Genomic DNA, 15,000 nt, shown 5'->3' on the forward strand with positions numbered 1-15,000 from the left:
CATAAGGTAAGAATGGCAGGTGAGGGAGGTTAAGTAATAGTTTATTAATGAAAATGGAAAAAAGAAAGCGAGCCAGACTGGAGACCTGAGGGACTCCTTTAAGAAGAAGGTGTTTTGAAAATGCACAGAGAAATACCAATTGGAAAGATAATTTTTAAACCAGGAAATTGTATCTTGGGCTAAATCCAGTTTTAGTTAGGTGATCTAACAGAACATTATGGTCAACCAGATTCAAAGCTCTGATGAGGTAAAAAAGGGCTCTAGTGAGGAGGTCTCTGTCGAAAGCCAAAAGACATAACCAGCAAGTGTCTAGAATGTTGTAGAGTACTTCTTCCAGACCAAAAGCAGCTTTATTTTGAGGGTAGTAGATAAAATTGGGAGATCCAGTGAGTAAGTTTATTATTAACACTTTGTTCAAGGATTTTACTAAGCATGTGAGAAATGGAGATGGGAAGGAAATCACTGCCATGGGACGGTTTAGTTTTTTGTTGGAGGGGGTTTAACAATAGCTGTTTTCCAGCTATCAGGCATAATGTTTTGAGTTGGCAGAGAATATAAATTAGAAGAAAGGGGCAAGGGACTATGATTTCCTTATATAGGAATAAGACCCATGAGAGAAGATTAGAGAAAACAAAGCCACCACTTCAACACAAAAAACAGTAAACCTCAGAAGCAAATACATGGTGTCAGGACTAGTAAAACACCACTAACAACAAAGTGTAGTTTAGCACTTTCATTCGATTTAATGTAACAAACTTCTTCAGAACAGCTAACCTTGCAAACAGTTATTTCAATACAATTGTTAAATTTGTCATCCAATCAAAGCACACATGTGCAAATTAAAGTCTGTGAAAAGTTTTTAAAGACAATTCACAATGAAAATAATAAAACAGCTATTAAAAATGATATCTGTCTTTCAATAGACATTTAATATTTAATGTTCCATTTATCCCAGGTAACCTTTTCTTCTTAATTGCCAAGCAATGCTCATAGATTCTTTTATAAAGTACCCTAATAGCTTTTCCAACGTAGAAATTATTACAAGTGATACAAGATGGTAAATAAACTATACCACAACTCTTACAATTAAACCTACCCTTGCTGTGTATCATTTTTTGAATATGTGCAAAATAAATATTTTTAGAGGAATCAATAAATCTGCACTGTCTGCAACTATAACATGGATAACTTCCCTTTGGGCAACAACACATATTAGACAGTGTGGACTCCCCTAGCTCTAGAATGGACTTAATATTTAACACTTTTTTATACACAAACATGGGGTAGTCTCCCTATACCTTAGCTAAGTCACTGTTACCCAAGATGACTTTCCAGTTATTGGAAATTTGAACTTAGTAATGTAGGTATAAATGTACACTTCATAGATCTTAGTGTCACTATGGATGTAGAAAATAAATTCTTGTCAAGTACTGCATACAGAAATGAAACTTACACCAACAATTTCCTCCATTTTCACAGTAAGCACCCACCGTTTTTGAAATTCAACTTAGTTCGTGGACAAATTAGACTTATTTCTAATTATTCAACCTTTATAGTTGAAAGTGATAAACTTATTCGAAGAGGCTATCCACAAGAGGAACTATTATTTATCGAAGATGAAATTGTTAAGACTAGAACAGAAAAATTTCCCCCCATTTTAGCTAGTGGTTTTACCCCCAGAATTAATACATCAAGAGACAATACACAGTTGGACTTTGCATTTCCTACACCCATCTGTGTTGCTTCGCAAGCAGTTAAACAAGTACTTTCCAATGTCGAGTGTGTGTGTGTGTGTGTGTGTGTGTGTGTGTGCAGCACCACATCATGCTACAGTGGGGATAAGAGACTATACCTGTTCCTCCACTGTAGTGTGATCTCATAGTTAAAAATGACTTTGCAGCTTTTTTTTTTTTTTTTTTTTTTATTACCAGTTCATTGAACCGGTAGTCGCAAAAGTGCACTTTTAAGTACCCTTTCGTGTAAATGGGTTTGTACTTTTTCTTTTCAAAAGGGTGAGCTTTCAATAAGAAAAAGTAGACCCATATAGATACACACACACACACACACACACACACACACACACACACACACACACACACACACACACACACACACGTATCTGAGTGCATAAACTGAGAACAAATTATTTATAAACAGGATACAGTATTTATCACAAAATATAATACAGTTTACTTGCTTTAAATAACCAAATAAACTGGATGTTTTTCAGAAAAATAAATACACTGTATTTAGATGAGATGCCATGGGCGATTTGTGAAGATGCCTCCTGGTTTTCTCATAAGGAGGTTGTACCAGACAACATGCATTTAATCTGTCATTACTTTTGCAAAGGTTTCCTGATTTGCTTCATATTTTGCCCTGTCATAAACTTTTTGACATTCTATAAATTACTGACTGCTATAGTCAGTATTTCCAGACATAAGCATTTCATAGTTCATATTGTTCAGAATATACATTTTGAAGTAAAAAGTACTGCTATATTACATTTTTAAATGAATTGAAGAAATATTTAATTTTTAATGTAATTTAATATTTAAAAATTGTCCTTGATTTTAGATCATTGATCCTCCATTATTTTGTCTTTCTCCAGAACTCTTGTGCAAAAAAAAAAAATGGGTGATATGTCAAACCCTGCTCAGTAGGAGATGACCACAACACATTGTAGTGCCTATATTTCTCACTTTGCTAGGAAATATTTTGGAATCCCACAAGATGTGTTAAGCATTGTTTCTTGGGCTAGAGAAGTTTGATCTATCTCACCACAACTGCATTCCTTGATAGGACATACAACTTAGATAAAAGAGATAAATGAATAAGAAAAAATATCAATTGTCATATGTTTTGTGTTATTGTGAGTCCAATAAAATGTATTACTTGTTAATTTCGGCCAGTAACCGAGGGATATTGCATTGACCCAGATACTGGTGAAGCTCTGCTACAAGGGCCAGCTCTCAAACATTTCCACCGATAATTTTGTCTATGTACAATAGCCTGGGAGCTACTACATTGGCCCAGATACTGCTGAAGCTCTGCCACAAGGGCTAAATACCAAACATTTACACTGAGAAGTTTGTCTTTGTACAATAGCCCGTGTTCACTACATTGGGCCAAATACCACTGAAGCTCTGTTACAATAGCCAACTCTCAAACATCTCCAATAAGAATTGTGTCTTCGTACAATAGCCTGTAGTCACTACATCCATCTTTGATATGCAGAAGCTCTGCCACAAGGGTCATCTCCCAAACGTTTCCAATAAGAATTTTGTTTTTGTACAATTAAGGAAATGTAACTCGAAGAACCTTGTACTCTAAGGACTACTTACTAAGTTGGCCACTTTCCTTTCTCTTGACCAATAGATTACACTGTATATGCCAGTAAGTTTGACTTCCTGGCTAGCAGGTTTCTACATTCAGAAAATGAAAGAAAAGCTGTTTTACTTAGTGCCTCTCTGCTAGTTGTTTTTTGTTGCCTATAAACTGATTATTCTCTGTTATACATTGACCTTACAGTGGAAGCAGACTATACTGTCTGACCCTACTCTACCCACCCCATCTTGCTCTACTATTATATTTCATTAACACACACATTACATTTATGGCTCCTAATTCATAACTCTCCCAAACAACCTTACTACTATCATACAAACACTCCTATTTCTTTTTACCTAACTCCCAACTTCCATTTAATCTTTTAGCACCATTTCATACGTTCATAGGTGTGTACTAGGCTAATAGCCCTGGAGCCTTTACAAGCCTAGCCCATACGATTACCTTGGCATCGTCCCACCAGATCTTAGTTCCTACTGCCTCTGTCGAGTAGAGCCACTGGAGTGATCCCCGGGGTGAATTTTCTATTTCCCATCAACTCATCAAGGTTCCTCTTGAAGAGGGCCAATGAGGTGCTCTGCTTGACATGTATAGAAAGTCCATTCCATAGCATGGGCAGTCTCTGGTTTATGAACCTGTCTCTCCAGCATGTTCTGTTGATTGTGGTAATGAGGCTGAGGTCTCTGGAGCATGTGGTGTGGAGGGATTGGGATTTCTTTAGATGTAGCATTTCTAACAGAGCTGGGTCAGACACGGCTTTGTAAGTCAAGCAGAGATCACCTCTAAGTAGGCGATATCAGACAGAGAATAGTTGGAGTTTTTTAAGTCTGTCCATAAAAGACAAGTGTTTAAGGCCTAGGATCCTCTTTGTGAGGTACTTTTGTGGCCTCACCAGTTATTGCAGGTGTGTAATGAGGTACATGCCAAATTGTGCATTGTATGCGATGATTGGCCTAATGAGGGAAGAGTAGAGGAAGACAATGACCTCTTTATTCCTGGATGCAAAACCCTTAGTAATGAGATGTGCCACAAAGAAAGACTTTCTGACCACAGTTGCAATGTGGTTCTCAAAAGAGAGGTTGCTGTCAACCTTTGTTCCCAGATCTCTTATAACACCTTCTGTGTTCAGTGGATTACCATCAGTGTGGTAATTCATGGGAACCAGGTTTTTCCCAAAGGGGATGAAAACACATTTTTTGGCATTGAGCTTAAGGCCATGGTTCTGGCATCAGTCATTGTTCTCACTGAGGCCTTCTGTAGGATGTCAACATCACTTGGGGAGTTAATAATAGCTCCCAACTTGCAATTGTCTGTGAACTTTGTCAGCCAGAGTCCCTTTATGTTGGCCTGGACTTCAGAGAAGTAGATACCAAACAGGAGAGGACCCAGGACCGAACATTGTGGGACTCCACTCGTGACTGGTCAACAGTCTGACTTGGAGTCAGCTACTTTCACACTGTGAGTTCTGTCTGTGAGCCAGTTTGCAGCCTACCTATTGATATAGGGGTTGATGCCTAGCTTAGTGAGTTTTTCTATGATTCCTGAGTGGGGAATGGTATCAAAGGCCTTGGCCAGATCAAGGTAGGCTGTATGAACCACCTTGCCTTCATCCATAGCTTTGGTAACTGACTCAATAAAGTTGGCCAAGTTGAGCAGGCATGATCTACCCTTCACAAAACCAAACTGTGTAGGATCCAGAGTTTGGAGATTCCCTATATCCTTATTTATTAGGTCCATGATAATGCATTCTATAGCTTTGCATATCAGACTTGTCAGGCTAATGGGGCGATAGTTCCTGGGGTCTGTAGTCACCCTTCCCTTGTGGAGAAGGATGACTGTAGCAGTGTGCCATTCGGTAAAGACAAAGCCTGAGGTGAGGCTGTGACCGAACAGGGCACACAGGTGAGGTGCCATTTCACTCTGTAGTTCATATAGAACACAGATGGGAATATTGTCAGGTCCCATAGAATCTGTATTCTTGGCCTTGGACAGTGCTGTTTTAACCTGTGCAGCAGTAATACTGGGTTCCTGGCAATCTACTGGAATTGTGATTGGTCCTTTGGGGGGGGGGGTAAAGTTGGAACTGAATCTGTCAGCCAGTATATTGGCAATATCTGTTGGCTCATTATAGGAGCTACCATTGTGCAATAGCTCAGAGCAAATCTGGGTATTGCCATGGAGATTCTTTACATAACTACAGAAGGCCTTATGGTTGTTTTACTATTTGCTGCAATTCTGTTTACATAGCTATCTTTAGAGGATTTGATGAGGGATCTCAACCTTTTGTTGAGGCTGATAAGGGAGATTTTCCAGTCTTGGGACTTCACCTTATTTTGCATCAGTTTCCTCCTTCTGTTGTAGAGTTTGTTTATGGCAGGGGACCACCAGATTGGCTTCCCTTTTTTGAGGAGAGCATCTTGGTTCTATTGGGTATGGCGTGATCCATGCATTTGCATACATGTTTGTACAGTGCATTGTTGTATGATTTGGTGGTCATGCAACTATTCTCCATTTGCATGGGTGCCATGAAGTTAGCCACATCTGTTTTTAGGAGCACAAAGTTAGCTTTGGAAAAGTTTTTCATGATGTTTACCTTTGAGGGGGGAACGTGGATTTCCAAGGTGATTAATTTGTGGTCAGATCTAACCAGGGAGGAGTTGACTACTGGTGTAGAGCAATGGTTGCCCATGTTAGTAATGACCAGATCAAGAATGTTGCTACCTCTAGTGGGGGTAAGAATGAGCTGGTCCAGAGCATTGGAATTAATAAATTATAGAAATCATTGGGCAAGTGTATTGGTACATGAGAACTTTTCCCAGTTAATGGAGTGGTAGTTGAAGTTGCCCAGTATGAGAGTGTTAGTTTGGACCCTAATATTCTCCAATGTGCTTAGAAACATGGAGTGCGAGTCTTAGGGTATTGTTGGGGACCTATAGCAGGCTACGACCTGAATCTCTGTCTTACCCAGTGTTAGCTGCACCTGAAGTATCTCAGATGCATTATGTTGGGCTACCAGTCTGGAGGTGTGCACATCCTTTATGAATATGGAAACACTGCTGCCTTTGGAGCTTTGGTCCAAGTTCTGGGGCAGAAAGGTGTGGAATGAGTTATAGCCTGGTTCAAATACTTTTCTCCCTCCCATACTGCTTTTCTCTATATACATTCAACGTCACACCCATCCCTTAGAGCACATATCTATTCTACATTGTTTCTTCTACTTTTTCCAAATAAACCCTCACTTCTTCCTATTTTACCTACATTCTCAATCTATAGACTTTTAAGCCCCTCTATTCCTTACATTCCACAGAAGATACTAAGACAACCTAACTCTTTTCCTTCATAGAAAATACTTCTTTCCTGCCTACCAACTATCATTTATCAGACTCTAACACCACTAAATATCCTTTACCCTGCAACTTCTTTTACCTTCTTGATCCCTACTTCCCCACTACCCGCCAGCTAAAACATGCACATACCTTTACTTAATCATGCTACAACTCAACTTATCCTCTATTCTTTACCTGCTACTAGGCCATCTCTCATCCTACCATGACTCTATGGCAGCTCAATATATCTCCATCTCTGTCCCAGCCAACTATTTATGATTCCTCCCTACACTCTCCAAACATTGCAACAAACCTATTTAATGATGCCCTTCACCTTTACTCCAAACATAGACTGATTAGCTCCATTTCAACTCAAACCAAATCAATATTATGTGGAAAGATAATCACCAAAAAACAATATCAGTAATTAGCCAATATACTAAATTCCTTCTAAGAGGAAACATTCACCCTAATCCTAGCCCTGCCTATCAAAATAAACATCAAGACAATTGTCTTTCATACACCACTGTAAGCCTACAGTGGTCAAACCCCAACTGTGGTAGTCTAATTTTGTCTGCCATAAATGTTACAAGAATAAGAAATAAAATTGCTGAATTACATGCCTAGATTACTCAACATAAGCCTGATATTCTCAGTGTAACTGAAAGGTGGCTTAAACTCAGCATAAACAACTCAAAGATTACATAGCCCAGATCTAATATTATCTGTATTGACCATATAATGAGGAAAGGTGGTTGCATTGCTTTAATATTTCCCAACAACTACCACAGGCCCTCTACCACAAACCAATACCAAAATTCAGTTCAGCAGACCTTCTTATAAGTTTTCTGAAATTCAGTAATATGTTTTATGGTTTTGTACATCCCTCCTGATGACAATACAGCTATGCTAGAAGGTTTCCTCCATCGGATGCCCATAACAATTCCCCAATAAATAATACTACAAGGTGATGTGACTGTCGGTTGTACATAAACTATAACTCCCCTACATCTAATATGAACTTATTTGGTTTCACACAACTAATTAATAGCCGCACACGTTATAGCAAGACATCAAATTTCCGATTAGACTGGATCCTAGCATTGGACCCTAGTAAATACACCACATCAGGTATAATGTGTGATACTCTAAGTGATCATCTCCCAATCTACACAACCAAACATTTCACACATCCACTTAAACAATATGTTTATAAAACAATAAGCAACCATTCCAAGTTTAACCCAGAAATGTTTATTGCTAGCCTATCATCTATTAACTGGATCTTCTAAAAAATCCTCCCCTTAGATGATGATGTATATAAATTCAATACAACTTTCCTGAATATCCTAAATAGCCTTGTATTTCCTTGAAGGAAGAGACTAAAAGCACATAATGCAATTTGGTTATCCAAAAAGAGTAGAATGCTAATGCAGGGTTAAGGAAAAGCATAAAAAGAATGTCAAAAATATAAAACTCCACAATATATTTAAAACTTCAGACTGCTTCCCAATCATACTAAAAAGCAAATTAATGAAGAAAAAATATACTATAATAACTTTTAGGATAATAGTAAACGCAATCCTAAAAACTTCTGAACAACCATTAATGAACTCTTCCATCCCGGCCATAAATTTTACTCTAAACCCTCTCCCAATAACTCATCACCTGAACCTGCAATACAGTTCAACTCTTATTTCATAGATATGTCTAGCCAAGGATTCTCCAACATCTAATCCTAACCCTGCCCAACACCCATGTATCACTACATGCATCTTCACCTCCAAATCTATGCTCACATCCTATATAAAAATATTCTTAAATTCAAACCATGCTCTGCTTCACCTGCTGACCCTTCAAGTAAATACCTTAAAAAAGCAGCCGATAGCAATGCCTACCCTGCCTCAGTCCTTATAAGGAGGTCAATAAAGGAATCCCACATTCCCTCTCTCTGAAAAAATGACATGTGATCCCTCCGCACAAAGTAGGAGATTTAACCGACATTACTAACGTTATACCTATAGCAATCTTAACCCCAAAATACTTGAAAACTGTATTCAGACAGAATACATTGCAGGAAGAACTCCTACCCCCGCACAACATGGCTTCCTTCCTTCCCAGAGTACTAACACTGTACTTGTAACCTATATAGAATATTGTCAATATAGACAGAGATAATGGCAAACTAGTCTCTTTCTAGATTTACTTAAAGCCTTCAACACAGTTTGTCACAACAAACCTCCTCATCGAATGTCCTCATTAAGTCTCTCTTAGTCCACCCTTCTATAGTTTAAAAGTTACCTATCCAATAGGTATCATTCAGCAAAATGGCATGCTACCCTGTCTCCATACCTCCCAGTCACCACAAGTGTACCACAAGACTCTATCCTTGGTACACACTTCTTTAACATTCTCACCAACACCCTCCACACACCCACACAGTTCCCTAATACAGTATGCAGATGACTCCACACTCATTTGCACATCTGACAACGTGGGAAACCTCCAAAATATTACTCACGAACCAACTGAAACATGGCTTTGTAACTCACAACTCATGCTCAGCAACAAAAGAACAAACTATTAGTTTTTCTCCCAAATCCTTTCCTGCAAAAACACAAAATTTTAAGTCCTATCTCTCTTGACAATAGAACCCTTGAAGTCAATTCTCATAGCAAATTATTATGGATGATAGTGGATGATAATCTTAAATTTGACCTGGATATACAAAATTGCATAAGAAAATCTCATCAAAAACAAAGAATGTTTTATAGAGCCAAAAACGTTCTTACTGACACAATTAAAGCTAGATTTGTCACTACTTATCTCCTCCCCACACTTCTTTTTGGTGCTGTCATCCTTACTAACCTTCAGGTATCACAAACTCGAGTATTCCTTTAACAAAGTTGTGAAATATGCAGCAAATACCCCTTTTAGAATCCACTACTGTATGGAAATAAAAAGCTTAACCTGGTTAGAACTACCCAATCAACTAACATATATGCAGCTTTGTATCACTTATAACATTATCCAGAATCCATCTGCTTGTCTGTCATTAAATAACATTTGACACAATTATGTTCCTAGTCAGTAATTATGATCCAATGACCAAAAACTCCTCTCTGTTCACAAACTATCAAATCTGCTGGGCATTGTCTGTACTCATACTATATTGCTAAGGCCTGGAACTCTTTATCTCTATCCATCAGGTCAATACCCTCCTTCCCGTCATTCAAAACCACTCTGAAAGACTTCCTAGCTAAAAGCTGGTTCTGCTCTTGCTCAACACCAGGATAAACTATAACCCTAAATGTGAACAAATACCTATTCACACCTTATATCTCCTTACTCTCCCTTCTTCACTCGCTTCCTTACTTCTATCAATTTTTCTCCCTAGTTTTTTTTTTTAAATATACCATAAGCTCGCTTTTCTCTCACTTGGTATTGAAATTCCTATTTATCTTATACTAACTTACCTTCAATTTCTCTATAAACTGGCTAAGATTTCTCTAAGTATTAAATCATTATCATATAACGTGTATCTACTCTTAACCAATGTTTTCATATTATGCCTAATTTGGTATAATTATTTAACTGTATTTGCTTTTTGTTGTTGCCTCACAGCAAGAGGTTCTCCTGTTCGATTCTTAGCTGGAGCACCTTCTGTTTAGAGTCTGCATGTCCTCCCCATTGTCGAGTGGCATTCGAAAACATGTGTGAATGGGCATGCCTTTGTTGAAGGTTGGGCATTGGGCTGGCACCTCGGCACCATAAAAATCAACTGCCAATCATTAGCAGACTGTGGCGATCCCTAACTGGGAAAAGTCGAAAGAAAAACAACAACATTTGTCTTTTGTATTATTTTAAAGATTCTAAAATTATTATTCTTAAAATGTTTTATAATACTTTGTAGCTTTTCTCCCCAGACGTCTGCTGAAAATGTGATCCTACTGAGTTGGACTTTCTTGGGGCACTATGGATGCTTACTGTTTACTAAAGAATAGTGTTGTATATTTTGCAGACAATGGATAGACACATTGCATACCATTACATATCTGATGCACTCCTGTAGAATAGGAGTAATAAAAGTGATGCCAAGAAAATAGGCTAATAATCTAGATCTCAGCTCTTCCCACCAGTTCTGAACCCAACAAATATATGTTGAATTTTAATGGCCTGAGCTATTTCTTATTCAAATGTAAACTAAGGTTCACTGATACAAAAGAATCCATGGGAGGGGGTGGAAAAGAGATCTTGCAGCAAAAGCTGAATATAAGCAGATAAAATGATGGAGCTTTAGTTGATTCGTAAGGGGAAAGTATTCAATTGAAAAATGCTTGCTATGAAATCACAATGATGTCAGATTCCTTTAAATAGTACCTCCACATGAAAAGTTGTTGTTGCTTCAACTTCCTGTCTTCATGTAATAGTTAAAGATATTGTAGATCTCTTTTCCATCAGTAAAGCTATGCAAAGTCAGATTTCACTATGATAGAATGCCACCAAACTATTCCCCAAAAGCAACAGTTTTGCCTTTTGAAAATAAACACAAGTAAGCAAAATGTTAATACAAAATACAGAGTCTACCTTCAAAACTGCCTGCCCAGATATAGTCTGTCCTCAGGAGGTACAAAACACAGGGCTGCTATCCATGAAACACATAGCCCTCAGTCCCCAGTGTTAACTATGCCCACACTCTGTATGACAGCTCACTGCCCACCATAGAGTAGAAGTTTAACTTGGCTGTGACGTCTTTGTCCAAACTGAAAGGCACCGACAGTAACACATACACATGAACATACACACATTCATGTGCACACATACACACACACACACACACACACACACACACACACACACACACACGCACATGCACACACACACACACACACACACACACACACACACACACACACACACACACACACACACACACACACACATGCACAAATGCACTTTACAAGGGCACTCGCACACAAATACACATGTGCACACATGCACAAACACACATTCACAAACACTCACATATACAAACATACACACATACACAGATATGCACATGCACAAACCACATACACACACATGTGCAGTACATTTACTTGGTAATGCAGTTGCACCAGTTACACCTTTCCATCATTAACTGCATCACACTCATGTACATATACCCTTACTTTCACTAAATATCTGTATTTTATTTTCTGATTGATTTCAGATTGGAGACAGGAGCAACCTTTATCTCTTCTCTGTAACCATCATCTGATGCAAATAAAAACAGGCAAGCAGCCAGTCACACAGTGGACATCTGACAAATACATAATACCAAAAGCTTATATTCCTATCTCCTGCTTAAACAACATTCACCCATTGCCTGTTTATGTGTCTTTTATATTAGTTTGGCAAATAAAATTATGTTTATACATTTTTTTCACAAACCCCATATATCAACTGAAATTTAGCCATTTTGTGATTACCAGCTGAAGTTGCGTGTTTTTTAACATTCTTATACAAATTAAGACTGATAGTTTAATTTTTAGACAATTTCTTCATTTCCAGTTGACAGACTTTACCTCATCCCTGTCTTTCTGTCTCTCCCCATGAAGCAGATCTGTGCCATCACAGACCCTGCATATCACCTTCTCCTATAGCCACTTCCATGCAATGATGTCAATCCACATGGGAATGCTTCCCAGCTATCTTCATATATCTGCTTCTGCACCTTCACCCACTTTGTAACACACCTAATATTTGTCCTCACTGCCTTTGGTATGCAACATACAACAAGTAGTTGTTCTCTGTCTTTTACCAAAAACAGGAAAGCTAGAAAGTGCCAGTCAGTGTCCCTCACTATGGCTTTCCTTCTGGAACCAGGCATACTGTCAGATCCTGCTTATCACACAATAACCAGGAATGATGGACTAGCAGGAATTGTTTTTATCAATGCAAAATGCTTTAATGTAGAAATTCTATTTGGAGCCTTGGCAATAAGTTGCTCTCCAATCTTATCATGTATAAGGATAATATGTGAAGCACGCACCTATACTGTGGACTGTGAATCCTAACTAATAAGTCATGCACACAAAAGCAATACTAACAGCACTCTGTGAAGCACTCATAATATATAGATGTGGTGCAACTACTTCTGATTCCCAGAGCAAACTACAGGGCCTTTTCATCAAATAAGGTCATTGCTATGTGAAATAACTCCTTAGTATCAAGGTGCAGTGACCCCAAGAGCGGATTACTTAGAAAATAGAAGATTAAACTGGCAGCATCTTGTATGAGTAGTGTAAGACTTGTGACTTAATAGAGTCTTAGAGACATTTATGTTTTTATACTTTTTACACAATTGTTGACCAGGATTAGATTACTAATCCCAATGGGTCATTTTCAGGCTTAGCATAGGGTATGTATTTTATTTATTTAACATTTGTTAACCAAAAAAGTCCGACTTGGAATGAAGCCAATTTTCAGCGGAGGCCCATGGAGAAATGCTCTAGATGCATGTCTTTGCAATGTGGAAGGAAACCAGAGCACCCAGAGAAAACCCAAACGAACACAGGGAGGACATGCAAACTCCACACAGAAGGCACCCCAGCTGTGAATTGAACCAGAGACCTCTTGCTGTGAGATGGCAATGCTACCACTGCACCACTGTGCCATCCATAACCAAAAGTGAAAACAGCAAAAAAATTGTACAAGCATTTGAGTTTCACAATAGGTTTAAGTTACTTAGTAACAGTCTTTGACAATCAAACACTGTAATATTGCACTTTCATTTCAAGATGTCTACTCTGAGTGGAAATATATTACTTAAGATATAGGCAAGATATGCAGGAGGTAGAAAGACAGGAATGGCAGTACCATGAAAGTCAAAAAGTGAGCAGATAAGAAAGAGTGAGGAGGGATGATCAATGAGAGATCTGACAGTCGTAGGAGTACAGATGCAGGGCAAAGTGAAAAGAAGTTTATTCAAAAGAAAGAACGTTTTATACTTCCACCATTGGGAGAATAACATGAGATTGTTTAGCAGCTACAGAGAAATGGAGGATATGTAAATGTGGCCTGTTGTCACCAGCAACAAAATGCAATCCCGAGAGAAATATATTATTCCACAGTAAATGTTTATCTTATCCACAAAAGAATGAGGTACACCTGCAGTCAGGTTACAAGATGCTGCAATACTGACATTTATAATGATTACATGAAAAGCGAGAAAAGGTGTGCTGTCATTTCTCTCTCTCTTTCTTCTTCAAGTCTTTGTATGACAGTTTTTTTTACAAGAAACAAATGAAAATCTGAAATCAGGTGGTAGGGGTGCACAGAGATCACAATATCAGTCCATCTGTGAACAGTACTATTTTTAGTGGTGCCTTCATGCCTTTTGTTTGTTGGTGAAATTCAAAATTAGAGAAAAATGTTTCTATTTATAATACACAAAACGTAAAATGTAGCTCTAATGTTGGTACATGCACAGTCACAAACAAAGATCTCTCTGCTTAGCATAGAGAAAGACAGAATAGCAAGCAATATTTGTGTTTGATGATCGACTAGATGAGAACTCATTTTCTTCCTGGGCTGGTGTGCCGCTAAAGGCTGATACCATCTGGGGATGATTTATGCTGACAGCAGTTATGAAAGCCAAAGCTTTTTTTTCAAAAGATCTTCAGTAGCAATTTTTACTGATGGTTCACTGAACTTTTTAAATCAACCATTCTTAAGTGACTATGTAATCCGGCACAGTAAGAATTGGTCAGAACAAACATAATGTCAGACATGCTCAATTCTCTGAAGTGATGTGACAAGAAACATTTCAGGCACCCTTAATCCTTCATTGTTTACCACAACTGCAATGAATTACATTCCACAGCATTTTTAAAAGAATGCCTTAAACTTGATTACTTAAACATAGACTTCATGTACCTACATAATAACAGGTTTTAAGGTAAGGCATGGCTTTACCTAAAGAACAATGAGCGTATTTTTTTTCTGTAAATGCACACACTAGTGCATTCAACATGTCGCAGCTTTGGCATAGGGAAGGATGGCTAGAAAGTAAATCCCAACTTACAAATAGAAAAAAAAAATGTACTTTACTAAATTAATCATGACAAACTGCTTACTTTATCTGTGAAGTCAAGATACTGACAGAATGATTGTCATTGTCCCAGATCAGATCTTTCTTCACAGTTGCATATATGTTCTTTTTTCTGCATGAACTGTGCATTCACTGTTAATTGCCATCACCATCCACTGAATTCTAACACAAACAGAAATTGAAGGGAAGTTCAGTTCATCACACATGGTATTCCACACTATTTAAGCCTTT

The 15,000-nt window shown here is 38.1% G+C and overlaps 1 protein-coding gene across 1 annotated transcript in view; it reads left to right on the forward strand.

Moving 5' to 3' along the window:
• PTPRD (protein tyrosine phosphatase receptor type D) overlaps positions 1–15,000 on the forward strand; it is a 6,523,893-nt gene that overhangs the window by 4,523,538 nt on the left and 1,985,355 nt on the right. The gene's annotated exons all lie outside the window — the stretch shown is intronic.

Source organism: Protopterus annectens, chromosome 2.part0 (genome assembly GCF_019279795.1).
Source record: "Protopterus annectens isolate FY-2018-M chromosome 2.part0, PAN1.0, whole genome shotgun sequence".
NCBI lineage: Eukaryota > Metazoa > Chordata > Ceratodontiformes > Protopteridae > Protopterus > Protopterus annectens.